General features: G+C 42.8%; 1 protein-coding gene across 2 annotated transcripts in view; it reads left to right on the top strand.

Moving 5' to 3' along the window:
* RBFOX1 (RNA binding fox-1 homolog 1) overlaps window positions 1-14,435 on the top strand; it is a 1,607,565-nt gene that overhangs the window by 960,778 nt on the left and 632,352 nt on the right. The window lies entirely within an intron of this gene.

Below are 14,435 nucleotides of genomic sequence, written 5' to 3'. Positions count from 1 at the left end.
CCGGCTAATTTAGTATTGATTGAACTGGTAAATACAGTATATCTTCTTTTGAAGTGCCATTATAGTAGATATGGATTTTTTGATTTAGATCCAGCAATAAATACTTCTCCTCTGGAATCTGTTTGACATCATTGTACTCTTTTTATGTACGACACGAGGTCTAAGTAATAACAAAGGTGAAAAGGCTGTGTTGCTGCCTTCTTAATGTGAATGCCCAGCTCTTGGCTGAGTGGATCAAATGCTCCCTGGCTGTTAACTGGGGTGGGTGAGCCACTAAGACGTCAAGGGCATTTTCTAGGAGAACGGGAGTCCTCGGTAGACCTTTTCGTTTTAGTGGCATTTGTGTATCGAGGAGAAGGAGACAGAATTTCGAACTTCTTAGGTGATTTAGCTTCCTAAAAATGGAACTTTCTCAGTGCTGAAGTACCTTCCACGTAAGCAGTGGTCCCTAGATGAGGAGAGCGTGGTGTGCTTAAAAATGCAGCTTGCTGGCTTTGTTCTGCTGTGACGGTGTCATGGCTGAGATCCTTCCTGGCCTGGGTGTGGCATTTTAAGAAATATGTGGATTGCCTCTGCCCGCCTCCATTTGTGTATGTAAATATACATATATATATATATTTTTTTTTTTTAAATGCTTCATGTTTTGGATGGATGAATTTGAAGTCATAATTGGCCTGTCTTTAATGTCACTGATGGAAATTGGCAATTTTTACTGGACTGTGTGTCTTACAGTCCTGTTTCCACATTGTTATCAAAGAAGGGACCAGCTACTTTTGAAATCCTAACAGTGAGGTTTGGGGTTAAGGGACACAGTGAGGTTTGGGGTTAAGGGACCCTCATGCTCAAAAAGAACTGATGCATCTGCATCGTTTGTTCAGCCATTCTGATGCTATGTCTGTACTGCCTTGTAACTTTTCAGAGCATTGACTTAATGCCAGTCTCGAGATGACAATGATTTGCAGGGTTATTTCCATTTTACAGGGGCTTCTGGCATCAGGTTTGTTAAATCCTTATGTAAAACACACAACAGGATCCAGTTGCGGGGAAATGGGAGAGGGGGTTGAGATTTCCTTCTCCTTTTATGCATATTTATTTTATGTGTTTTCTCAGCATGGCCCTCTCGATTAACCTCCCGTCTCTACCCACTTCGCTCCTAAGTACCTGCGCCTGCATTAGTTGTGACTCTTTCATGAAACAGCCTTCAAGATGTTTTAAGCTTTCCTGAGGTCTCTTATTGCTTTTCCCTGCAGTCTGAATTACTGGTTCATCCTAGTAAATAATGTATTGCAACTTCAGATTTCTTTTCCTGTTTGGGTGGGGACGGTGGCCAAAACTAGGTCAGAGCTCGATAAAGAGGAACGAGTGCTTTTTGTCTTCCGGAGTCCCTGAGAAATGCCTCCGAATTAAGATAAAATCGAAACCGCTGTTGCATATGAGACTCGTCCGACAAATTAAGGACGCAGGAGGTAACGGAGGGCTTGAGCGCAGTCCGAGGGGTTTGTTATTTGGCACTGATGGGGATTCTGTCCACAGGGGTGTGGTGGAGGAACAAGAATGGAGCCTCCACCCAGTCTATTAAATAAATTCAAGCTGTGATTTGATAGGATGGGTCATGTGGTTTAGGCGAACTCCACCAGCGCCATACAACACCATCTCAAATATCATGGACTGGGGCTTTGTTTGTTGTCGCTGTTATAGTCCATTTTTACATTTTAAAGTAATTTATGGTTTGAGCCAATAGACACATTTCAATCCATAGAATACACATTTATGTGCTTCAAAATTTGAACGATACCAAAGGGAATGCAGTGATGGTTTCCCTTCCTGTTTGAATCTTAGGCACCCAGTTCCTCCCAGGATTGTGAGGCGCTGTCTCATCGTTGACAGCTGTGTCTCATCTATGGTGATTTTCTCCATTCTCTCCTTTTCTGTGTTATTTTTTTCTCTCTACCTGGTCCGTCCCCTCTTCTTATTCTTCTCTTGTGTTTATACTCAGCCCTTCTACTATCTGAAAATCAATTAATTAAAGTGATTTTTTTTTTTTTTTAGGGAGGCACACTTTTTTTTTTAAGAGTTCTTGAAAAAATCTGGTTCTTATCTGAAATGTGGATGCCTGGCTATCTCAATGAAAATGATTTTTTTTTCTTAGCGAGACAGTGGGAGAAAAAATAGATATCTATTTAGTTACCAACATCATTTAAGGATGTCTGCCTTCCAGCCACACTTCTTAAAACATGTTTTAAATACAGCAATCAAACTGCATTTCCAGACTTGCTATACAGGATGGTTGGACCATAGCTATGTTGTCAAGTGTATATCCTTCACGAGTACCTTCTGTTATGCTGTCAGATTTCAGGGAGACTAGTGGATGGTTACACAATGTCCCCTTTTTCTTGGGTCCAGGAAACGGAAAGATACAGCTACTCATCCATGTTTTGTGCATGTGGACACTGTGTAGGGATTCACACATCCAAGACCCACTCCTTCTGCTCCCTTTTCTTTTTTTCTCACAAACCCTACACTCATGTTTCCAAAATGGAATATGTTAGGTACTTATTCTGAAAGGTATTACAAATGTTTTAAAATATTATCTGCTTAATTCTAGGAAAGACACAGGTAAAGAAAGTCAAACTTAAAAAAAAAACTGCAGGACTTCTCAGAGCCTTTAATGTACACAAGTGAAATGTGAAGAGATGGCTATAATACCCTCTTTTTGTTTTAAACTCATCCGATCACAGAACATTTGGGAATACAGAACACACTCTGAGAAATACTTTGAAAATCACATCTTTTTTTTTCAGTTAGAATGCTACTGTCTGCAAATTATAGAAAAGCTAAGCATTATTTAAAAGATAAAAACATTTTATCATCTCCCAGTTCCAGAGTTGATACAGTGGCTTTTTGGGTATTGATTTGGAATCTTTGTGCCTCTCTGGGCCTTTCTTTCCTTCTTCCAAGACAAAGAAGAAGCATCCCTTGCTCACAGGACAACGTTCTCATCAGGAGGAAAAGGGAAGAGAAGCCTGTTCCTCAGACCTTTTGCATTGGTTGGAGGAAAATCATTCCCAGCAGCCTTCTTGGCAGAAGAAGAATCTCATTGGCCGATCTCTATGCCAATCACTGCCAAAGTGACCTGGAGTCTCAGTGATTGGCTATGGCAGCCATGATCCATCCCCAGAGACAGAAACATTGTCACTGGAAGGAAACAGGGTTTGCTGGAAGAGGAGAAGGTCTTTGGTGGAGTTTCCCAATAGAGTCAACCATGAAGGGAATCCACTTGGGTTCTCTGTGTCACTCACTGTGCTGGGTTCCTGTCGACTTCTTTAATAGCTGCCTTTCACCCCGCGTGCAGGACTGTGGGAACCACGTCTGCAGCCTCTGCAGCTGTCTGAACCCTGTGGAATTTGAAATAGATGTTTTCTCTGCCAACTTCATATCTCAGAGATCACATCCCACCATCCTGACTTTTCTACCCAGCTTGGCAGTCTCTTTGTATTTTGCCTTTTGCTCGTTGGAACCATCCTGGATGCTGTCTTTGCTAATTCCCCCTTAGACTCAGATATCGGTGGCAGACACGAGGCACTTCGCTCCAGTACCTGGCTCAGCCCCAGAGGTATCGTCCATGAGCTTCCCAGCCCCTCTGCTTCCCAAGAGAAGGGCACCAGCCAGTTACTCCCAACCATGACTCATCCTTCCCAGAAGACTGTTGGGATTAGTCACGTTGCCAGTGAGAAAACTATAGAACAGAAAACGCTTTCATTTAATTTCATTAAATTTTGCCAATCTAGCGTAGGCTAACCCTTCTTTTAGCTTATATTTCGAATTGTTGCTGGACCCCTTGGGGACATGATCCACACCAGCTCGCTATGAAATCTGTACATTAAAAGTGCCCCTGACTCCATGAGCTGCATTCACCAGCTTGTCCCAGGACCACTGTCAATTGATGCCAATGGTGCCATCTGTGCAGTTGTCATAACCCACCCATCAACATTTACCCATCGGGCAAATGAAGCGAAGAAACGGGCAAATAAACCGCTAAGAGAGAAATCACATGTCCTCAGTAGCTTTCTGCCTCCCTCCTCTCCCAACTGGAAAGATTATGTGGTCATAGAGTAGGAAATCAAATGATCGCTTTTATTTGTATTCATATGAAATATTTGGTTACAAAGGGATCTTTTGTGCTGTGACTATCAGATGTTGGATTTGGGGGCTGGTCAAAAAATTTTGTCAGGGTACAACTGAGCAGCCAAAGCCTTGGTTGGCTCTTAGATGGACAAGAATCTGTTCATGGATAGAACAAAATCCTTGTCAGTAATATGGCAAATAGGCACCATAGGAGTTGCATAGTATGAGGGGTGGTTAGGTGTAGTCAGCAGCTCCAATTATGGACTTAGGTCATGTATTGGTTCTATTTTTTTTAATTGAAGTTTAGTTGATTTACAATGTTGTCGTCATTTCAAGAGTACAGGAAAGTGATTGGGTTGTATATGTGTATATGTATTTATTCTTTTTCAGATTATTTTCCCTTATAGATCATTGCAAAATAGAGTGTAGTTTCCTGTGCTATGTGGCAGGTCCTTGTTAGTTATCTATTTTATATATAGTAATGTGTATCAGTTAATCCTAAACTCCTAATTTATCCCCTTTCCCTTCTTTCCCCTTTGGTGACCATAAGTTTCTTCTCCACATCTGTGGGTCTATTTCTGTTTGGTAAATAAGTTCATTTGTATCTTTTTTTAGATTTAACATATAAGCAATATCATATAATATTTGTCTTTCTATGTCTGTCTTACTTCACTTAGTATGATAATCTCTTGGTCCATCCATGTTGTGGCAAATGGCATTATTTCATTCTTTTTTATGGCTGAATAATATTCCACTATATATATAGATATATACCACATCTTCTGGTATATAAAATATACCACATCTTCTTTATCCATTCAACTGTCAATGGACATTTAGGTTGCTTCCTTGTTTTGGCTATTGTAAATAGTGCTGCAATGAACACTGGGTTGCAGGTATCTTTTTGAGTGGTAGTTTTTTCTGTGTGTATGTCCAGGAGTGGGATTGCAGGAAAGGTCTCAGTTCTAAATGCTTATGAATTTCTCCAGCCTCAGTTTCCCTGTATGCAAAATGGGTAGACTTTCTCAAAGTATTGTTGATTGGATTAAATGACTTACAGAAAGCACTTCCAAAAAAAAAGCAGTTGCCTCAGCATGTTCTCAATTGTTAATATAGCACATCCACTATGGTTCTCCCATTCCTCTTCCTGCTCGGAGTTTCAGGCCAGAAAACATAGGGCCTATCAGTTGCCACCTCACTCGCCACACTAAAGAGAAAAACAATTCCAAGGGCAGTTTCCTGTAGTTGAAGGTATGATGGTGTCTTCCAAAGAAAACGGCCTCCCACTTACTTAACAAAGGATAGAGACTGATGTGGGCTAGCCTAAGCAGAAAAGGCATTCAGTCAGGTCTCACAAAGACCAGGGCTTAGAATCTGAAAGCTGTCAGAACACTTGCAGCTTTTTCTTATCTCTTTTCTTTGTTTATTCTTGTGGGTTCACTCTGTTTTGTTTTTCAGGGCTCTCTTCATCTTAGTTATGCACATGGAACTTTCTAGCCCCTAATTTTTATGGTGCATTTGTTCACACAGGTGGAGGGACCGTTAGTGAATCCTCCTTACAGATTCCCTGGAAAAGGGTCTGATTGTCCAGCTTGCATCACTCGCTCACTTTGGTCCCATCAGCTGTGTTAAGGGAAGCAGTATAAAGAAACCTCGTCACCCAGAGCCAACTATTGAGGAAGGGCTAGATCATCAGAGAAGGAGAGCCAGTGCCAGCAAGTAAACATCCGCAAGGATGTCTGTGGCACCTTCCCAACCTGGAGACCAGACGTGAACTAAAGATTCTGGGAAATAGGTGTGTTTCATGGACCCCATTAAGGAGTCAGCATTTCCCAGAGTGTAAGACACCTCCCCTATGTGGTCCTCACAGCCTTCAGGTGATGAAAACATCAAGTCAGTAAGAAACAGCAGATCCCTGAGAAAATTATTCCCTTCACAATTCTCTTGCAATCTTTTTTATGTCAATGAGAAACTCTCAGTTTAAACTGCAGTACCTTTAACAAGTCTCTACCAATTTCTAAGCTCTTTTTAGCAGAAACGGAGCGTGCCTCAGGCTTAAAGCCTGCAGCAGCCAAAGCATCTATCCAGACTTTAAAAACGCTGTTTGCAAAATATAGTAGTTAAAAACTAAGGGCCTGGAGCTAGGCCTACTGAGATAAAAATCTAGACTCTGCAATTTAGTGCTTGTGCATGTTACTTAAATCTCCCATGCCTCGAATTCCTTCTCTTTTAATGGAGATAATCATTGCACGTATTTAATAAGTTGTGTGTGTGTGTGTGTGTGTGTGTGCAAGCCAAGACTAAAATAATTAATGCATATGAAGTTCTTAAAACATAGTGTGGTATGGAAAAGATTCTTAATAATTTTATTAGGTATGAATTTTTGCCATTAACTTATACTTATGACTACCGGTACTGGTTTTCCATTTGCAGTGACAACAGAAAGTTTCCTCAGCAAGTACATCTATTTAGGTTAAAAATGAGTTGCTTTAAAGATAAATATTAACTGCATAATATTACAGATTGCCTGCAGTTATGACAAAAATCGTGACACTGGAATGCAAATGACGGAAGTTTTAGAAGCACTGAAATTATGGTGCCAGCCTTGTGAAAGATATTGTAGAGCAGATTTGCATTATCAATATTTAATTTGCCAGTTAGAAGTAAGTTTCTCATTTCTGCTAGATACAAGAGGGATGTGGATGCAGAATGCAAATTGCTAATGATCATCTTGGCTTAAACCCAGTGCCTTCATCCGGGCATCAGAAAATGAAATTTCCCCACCACCTTGGAAGTGAACTCTCAGATTCAGAGCAACATTTTCCCCACTCTTCTAAAGCCCAGCCTTCCCCGGATGGATCTTAAGACAGCCGGAGGAGTTCCCTCGTGGTTCAGTGGTAACAAACCCAACTAGTATCCATGAGGACTTGGGTTTGATCCCTGTCCTCACTCTGTGATCTGGCGTTTCTGTGGCTGTGGTGTAGGTCGGCAGCTGCAGCCCTGGTTTGACCTCTAGCCTGGGAAATTCCACGTGGCTAGAGTGTGGCCCTAAAAAAAAGTCAAAAAAAAAAGCAAGAAAGGAAATAGCAGTGCCCCGGCCAAGTGACTTCACAAGATTCATGGTTTGGGGACTAGTTTTAGGGCAGCACATTGTAAGAGTGCCTCCTGTCATTTTTTTTTTTTTATTCAAGAAATTTGTTGTGTGTGTTTGCTTTTTAGCGCCGCATGTGCAGCATATGGAGGTTCCCAGGCTAGGGGTCAAATCAGAGCTGCAGCTGTCGGCCTATGCCACAGCCACAGCAACATCAGATCCAAGACACATCTGCAACCTACACCACTGCTCACAGCAACACCAGATCCTTAACCCACTAAGTGAGGCCAGAGATCAAACCCACATCCTCATGGACACTAATCAGATTTGTAACCTGCTGAGCCACAAGAAGAACTCCATCAAGAAATACCTTTTGACCATGAACCATATGCCGATCACTGGGCTGGATAATGGAGATAGAATAATATACCCAAATCGACAGTTCTCATTCTCCTAAACACAAACCTTATAGGCTAGTGGAGAAGATGGGCATTTGTCAAATAACCATGACACAAATGGTACATGTGAAGCTGGTAAATTCCTGAAATGAGAGATGCCGTGTAAAAGGACATGGATGAGGAAAAAAAAAAAAAAAAGAAAACCCACAAACTTCGCTAATTGGCCTCCACTTATCAAACCTGCCAGATTAACATACAGCATCCAGTCCCTTTTAAAACGTATTGACAGATGCCTGTGCATCCTGTGAGAGACTGTTTACACAGACTTACCTTTTTCTTCACCCGTCGAGGTGTCTTTTTGCCAAGAGTCAGTTGTATTTATTCCCAGACCTGCTTCTGCCAGCTGCACTTGTTATTGTAATTACATTATTTAGTGGAATATTATGTAAACTGGTGAAAAATGAGTGCAATAAGAAAAAGAGCTGTTTCTGTGAAAACTAAGTTAACGCTTTGGAAACATTCTATGAAAGCAAGCCTCAAAAATTATTGGGATCAGCTGCAGATGAGAGGATGGTAACATGTTAATGGAAGAAAGAGCCCTCAGAAATCTGGAAAGATTCTGCACTCAGAATCTTTCAGATGCATCTTGAAATTCTGACACTACATTAAACAAAACCAGAACAGATAGTATAGATCAGAGGTTGGCAAACTTTCTTCTGTAAAGGGCCAGATAATGAGTATGACAAGCTTCATGGCAACTACTCAACACTGCCTTTATGGTGCTTACCCAGCCATAGACAAACTGCATGAGCAAGGCTGTGTTCCAATAAAACTTTATTTATAAGCACAAGTAGTGGGCCACGTTTGGCCTCTGGACCACAGTTGGTTGACTTCTACTCGAGACTATGGAATGTGGATGAAGTTTTTATGGAAGATGATGAGGGCTTTCAATCAACACTCAAAGATCTTGGACTCACATCCAAGATCAAGGAATTAATGCACATTAATGTTTTGCATTAAAGCAAAAGGTGAAAGACACCCTGTATCATTTTAAAAATGATTCCTTCTTTTATTTATTTTATTTTATTTTTATTTTTTGTCTTTTTGCTATTTCTTGGGCCGCTCCCTCGGCATATGGAGGTTCCTGGGCTAGGGGTCGAATCAGAGCTGCAGCCACTGGCCTACGCTAGAGCCACAGCAACGCGGGATCCGAGCCACGTCTGCAACCTACACCACAGCTCACGGCAACGCCGGATCGTTAACCCACTGAGCAAGGGCAGGGACCGAACCCCCACCTCATGGTTCCTAGTCGGATTCTTTAACCACTTCGCCACGATGGGAACTCCTAAAAATGATTCCTTCTTTTAAAAGACTTCCCATAAACTACCTTCTCCCATTCCCAAATGCAAAGGCTTCTACGGTACAGATCGCTGATACAGAACCTTGGAACACAATAAAATTATGCTTATTTTTATGTACCAACCCATCAATCTAAAATGGAAGGACAAATTTATCCTTTGTCCCAGGATCCTCCAGCCTATAGTTTCTGGAACCCCACACTGAGGGCGACATCTTCCATGTATATATTGTAGGGTTGTCCTCTGCAGACTGTTGTTCAGCTACTCCAGAATACTCTCTTTTCTTAAGAAGTAGCTAGCAGAGTTCCCACTGTGGCTCCGGTGGGTTAGGAATCTGATTGCAAAAGCTCCGATCACTGCAGAGGTGAAATTTGATCTCCCACACAGGGTGGGAGGTGAAAAGGGTCTGGTGTCACCTTAGCTGCAACTTAGGTCACGAGGGCTGCTCGGAACTTCCATATGCTGTGGGTGCGGTCATAAAAAAGAAACAGAAAAAGGAAAGGGAATATCTAGCAACTCGCTTGTCTAGATTGTTCTGTCTTCAGAACCAGTTCTCTGCAAGCATGAACCTGGCACTCTGTGTTCACGTCTTTAAAACTCAGCCAGGTTGGTGAATGGCAAAGCCTTACCAAATCCTCAGGAGGTAAAAGAAATCCAGTGTGCGTGGTACTTAGAGCAAACTCACCGTCAATGTCCTTCACAGGTCTTTGCTGGTTCCATATACATTCACGTGTGCTCACACAAGAAGCAGAAAAGATTGATGCCTATTTTAATGTCATCAAATGAATGGTCCCACCTTTTTTTTTTGGTCTTTTTTTTCCATTTCTTGGGCCACTCCTGAGGCATATGGAGGTTCCCAGGCTAGGGGTCAAATCAGAGCTGTAGCCGCCGGCCAAGTTGCCAGAGCCACAGCAACTTGGGATCTGAGCCGCGTCTGCAACCTACACCACAGCTCACGGCAATGCCGGATTCTTAACCCACTGAGCAAGGCCAGGGATCGAACCCGCAACCTCATGGTTCCTAGTCGGATTCGTCAATCACTGCGCCATGACGGGAACTCTGAATGGTCCCATCTTAGTGACTTTCTTCAACCAAAGGCATTTTCCTCAAAATAATTAGCTCTCTACTTAAAGAGTCTGCAGAAACTCAGACCACCAGAAAAAAAAAAAAATCTCCAGGAGAAGTTTCTCTGCTAAAATAAGAAATTCATAAATAGATTAAAGATTTTTTAAAGAATGTTGTCTTTAAACTTGCATTGCACACTCTTGCTTATAGATCTCATGTGCTCCCGATATTTGCAAGGCCGTTCATGGATGCAATGGAAGGAGAATGTATCATGAAACCAGCGGACTAGTTAGAGATTTTCATTTCCCCAGCTCTTCGTAAGGTGCTGTTACATAAAGAAACGTACAGGTGGCCACCTCCCTAGGTCTTCGATGCTGAAATTCTATAACTCAATGCATGCTAATTCATCTGTTCCCCTTGAGTCTCCCCAGGCATTTCAACCCTTCCTCTGGGGAAGACTCCCAAGTTATCATATTTAGGATACATGGCCTAATATTTATTCTCCCTTTCTCTTGCTTTAATGTTAGCCCATTTTTCCCGAGTCATCATCCCCCTTCCCTGGGCAAATCTGTCCTATTTCTTGTTTTATCATTAAATCAGTATCAAACAGCTTCCAAGCAAAACTGCTAATAATGCTGACATTTCAATTTGTCATCACCAAACCTCATTTCTATGACTGATGCCTCAGTGAGGACTTATTTTCCTGCTGTGTTCTTCCTAGATCTAAATACCATTCCAGAAAAAAAAAAAAAGAGAGAAAAGATAAAAAAAATTTTTTTTTTGACGGGGAAGGGGAATGGGGCACGAAGCAGATAAGTAAGGCATTGTGGAGTTCCTGTTGTGGCTCAGTGGATTAAGGACCCAGCTAGTATTCATGAGGATGCAGGTTCAATCCCTGGCCTCGCTCAGGGGGTTCAAGATCCGGCATTGCCCACAAGCTGTGGTATTGGTTGCAGATGTGGCTCAGAGCCCGTGTTGCTGTAGCTGTGGTGTAGGCTGGTAGCCGCAGCTCTGACTGGACCCCTAGCCTGGGAAATTCCATGTGCCTCAGGTGCAGCCCTAAAAAAAAAAAAAAAAAAAAAAAAAGTAAGGCATTGTATAGTTTTCTCTTCTTGGGGGCAGAAAGAGGCAAGTTCCATTCCAACAGCAAGGCCTTCTATGCTTTTTTATGGCCAGAGAGAGCCTTTATTCAAGCTGTGCATATTAGCAGGTACATAGCAGGTGTAGTGGACACATGCTTGTTGATTGTTGGCAGCTAGCAGCCACCCTTCCCTCAGGGAGCAGCATTCCACTGACCTTGAGGGGTTAATCCTGTTCCCTCATGGGTTCATTCTTGGAGAGGCAGTAAAAAACCAAGGAATGGAGCCACATTCAAGGCAGGCTAATGAAATTCTCTCTCCTGAGACCGCGATGTTGTCTTAGTCCATTCAGGCTGCTAGAAAAAAAAAAAAAAAAAAAACCCACAGACTGGGTGGCTTATCAACAACAGAAGTTCTCATGGTTCTAGAGGCTGGAAGTCTGAGGTCAGGGTGCCAGCATGTTCAGTGAAGGGCAGACTTCTCCTTACCTCCTCCCGTAATGGAAGGCACACGGGATCTCTCCGGGGTCTCTTTTGAGGTCACCAGTCACATTCAGGAGGGTCCCACCCTCATGCCCTCATCACCTTCTAAAAGCCCCACCTCCCAATACTATTGTGTTGGGCCTTAGGATTTAATATGTTCATGTGGGGGGGGGCACGCTCATTTAAACCATTGGAGATGTTGAGTGCAGTGATCATTCAAGGATCATCAAAGCATCCTTGGTGATACACTGGGGAAACAGGCTAAACTGGGGAGAATTGCAGAGCCAAGGGTTTGGTTAAAGGTTTGCTGAAAGCTACTTTTGGCTTTGATCCCAGGCAGAAGGAATGAGATTGGACTAACTAACTTCAGCAGAAAAAGAGATCCCTGAAAGGGTAGGAGTTAGCTCAAGGGAAGGCTGGATAAACAGGCTTAAATATAAAAGGAAGAATGTGAAAAAGTAAATTTCTGACATGTGAGCTGCCTCATCAGTGGCACTGTATTACGGTGAACCTAGCAGATTCATCCACAAGTCTTGGGAGGCTCTAAAGCATTATTATTGCTAAACAAATCCAAGATGTTATAGGTGATTCTGATGTGTTTTTGGTACCTTTGATTCAATTACATATGTTATACCCTATTGATATGCAACTTAGAATCAGATACGGAAAAAAAAAAAATGACTTTCCTGGAAGACAAAAGTTATTTCCCAGGTTCCTAGGCTCCCTCTCTGTTACCTGAGTGTACAACGCATCAGATGGACTTAGGGAACCCTTGATTGGCTGACATGGGTAGGAGATCAGCAGAGGACAACCTGAGTCATGGCCCTGCTACTTGGTACCATCCCCAGAGTCTGCCAACTGACCTGTGGGAGGCCACCTCCCTAAGGAACCACATTTGTAACCTTATATAAATGAGCAAGGAAGTGGCATTTCGAAGATTATGTGCATTCAGATCTTTCGGGTGTCTCAAGCATACTTAGAAATTTTAGTGTTTTCCAGAGTTGCCCATAATGAAAAGGCTTGGTTGAACAAGAGGAAACTTGGTGATCCAGCCTGTCTTCTAAGCTACTTAGAGTTGTGGAACCCTCTGTCTCCATCCACTTACTGATTCTGAACTCAGACTGCTGATTTTCTAAAAACAGATTGGTCGCATAGTGGTTTCTATGCTGAAGCTATAAGAGCTCCCTTTCTGAAGAGCTGCCAAGGGCCCCTTCATGCCTCTAACAATGACAGATTAAACACGCTCTGCATTGTTCTCAGTGATAATAAGTTAAGCTGAAGGAACAGAGAGAATACTCACCAGGTGAAGGTGGAGGTCACATGTCCATCCTCAGCTCCCCATGTCTCTGAGACCAGCCCTGCCAACCCATCAAGGGGCCTCTTTCCACCCAACTCAGAAGGTGACCTTGGAAGCTTAATTAATTAATTTATTTTTTGTTTGTTTGTTTTTTGTCTTTTTGCTATTTCTTTGGGCCGCTTCCGCGGCACATGGAGGTTCCCAGGCTAGGGGTCCAATCGGAGCCTTAGCCGCCGGCCTATGCCAGAGCACAGCAACGCGGGATCCAAGCCGAGTTTGCAACCCACACCACAGCTCACGGCAACGCCGGATCCTCAACCCACTGAGCAAGGGCAGGGACCGAACATGCAACCTCATGGCTCCCAGTCGGATCTGTCAGCCACTGCGCCACGACGGGAACTCCCGGAAGCTTAATTTAAATAGATCCCTTCTAGGCAGCCAAAATGATTATGATCAGAGTTGGTACTTATGTGGGAATCTATTGGTATTCACTTTCTAGCACTGTCCTCACACATTACTATAAAATATAGGTTTACAAAATGCAAATTTATCCTCTTGCTGTTCTTTGCCTCAGAAATCCAACATGGGTCTCACTGGGCTGAAATCGGGGTGTTTATGGGGCTGTGTTCCTTCTGCAGACTCTGGGGAGGGTCTCTTTTCCTGCTCCTTCTAACTGTTGGCAGAATTCCGCTCTCAGCAACTGTTGAACTGAGGTCTCTGTTTCCTTGCTGGCTCTGAGCTGAGGCTGGTCCCAGCTTCTAGAGTCTCCCATGTTCCTTAACTCACAGCTTCCTTCCTCCATCGCTGAAGCCTGTCTTATTGGAGCAAGTCCCTCTCATGGGTTGGAAGTCTCCAGCCTCATCTTGCATTGCATCTCTCTGACTACCTCCCCTCTGCTTTTAAATGCGATTACATTAGGGTTAGGTTTAGGGTTAGGTCCACTCAGATAATCCAAGTAGGATCATCTCCCTACTTGAAGGCCTGTAAGCTTAGTTCCATGTGTAGAATCCCATTTTTCATGTAACATAACATACATGGGTTTAACACCCATGGACAAGTCATATGCTCCCAAATCCTGTAACACTATGTTCTGTCCTTCCTCTAAGCAAACTGATTCTACTCATGCATTCACATGTTGCATACACGAGCTCAGTGACCTGGGATTAGCCACCTCCATTTCCATGCAGACTTTCCAAAGACAGAGGCCAGAGCCTCTGGAACCACCATCCAAGGGAGTCCATGGCGAAGGATCCACCCATGTGTGCCTTTTGAATTCCCCTTTCATAGTTCCCATGGCCTCTGATTCTTCCCTCTTTAAGTCCCCAGAAGCAAATGAGGTATTGTGGGAATGTCTGTCTTAATAGCAGTGACTCTTGGATTCATTTTATTCACTACTCATTCTGTTGATTTCGACTCAGAGCATGTGTAGGGAAGGGAATGGAATACAAAATTTATGTAAGAAAAAATCTTTTATATATGTCACCTAATTATTGAGAAAAGCATGTGAATGAATAAGTGATGAACGATTCTAAAGTCTCCT

This window comes from Phacochoerus africanus, chromosome 5, assembly GCF_016906955.1.
Source record: "Phacochoerus africanus isolate WHEZ1 chromosome 5, ROS_Pafr_v1, whole genome shotgun sequence".
Classification (NCBI taxonomy): Eukaryota; Metazoa; Chordata; class Mammalia; order Artiodactyla; family Suidae; genus Phacochoerus; species Phacochoerus africanus.
Note: the sequence above shows the minus strand (reverse complement) of the source record. Positions and strands in the feature narration are given on the sequence as shown.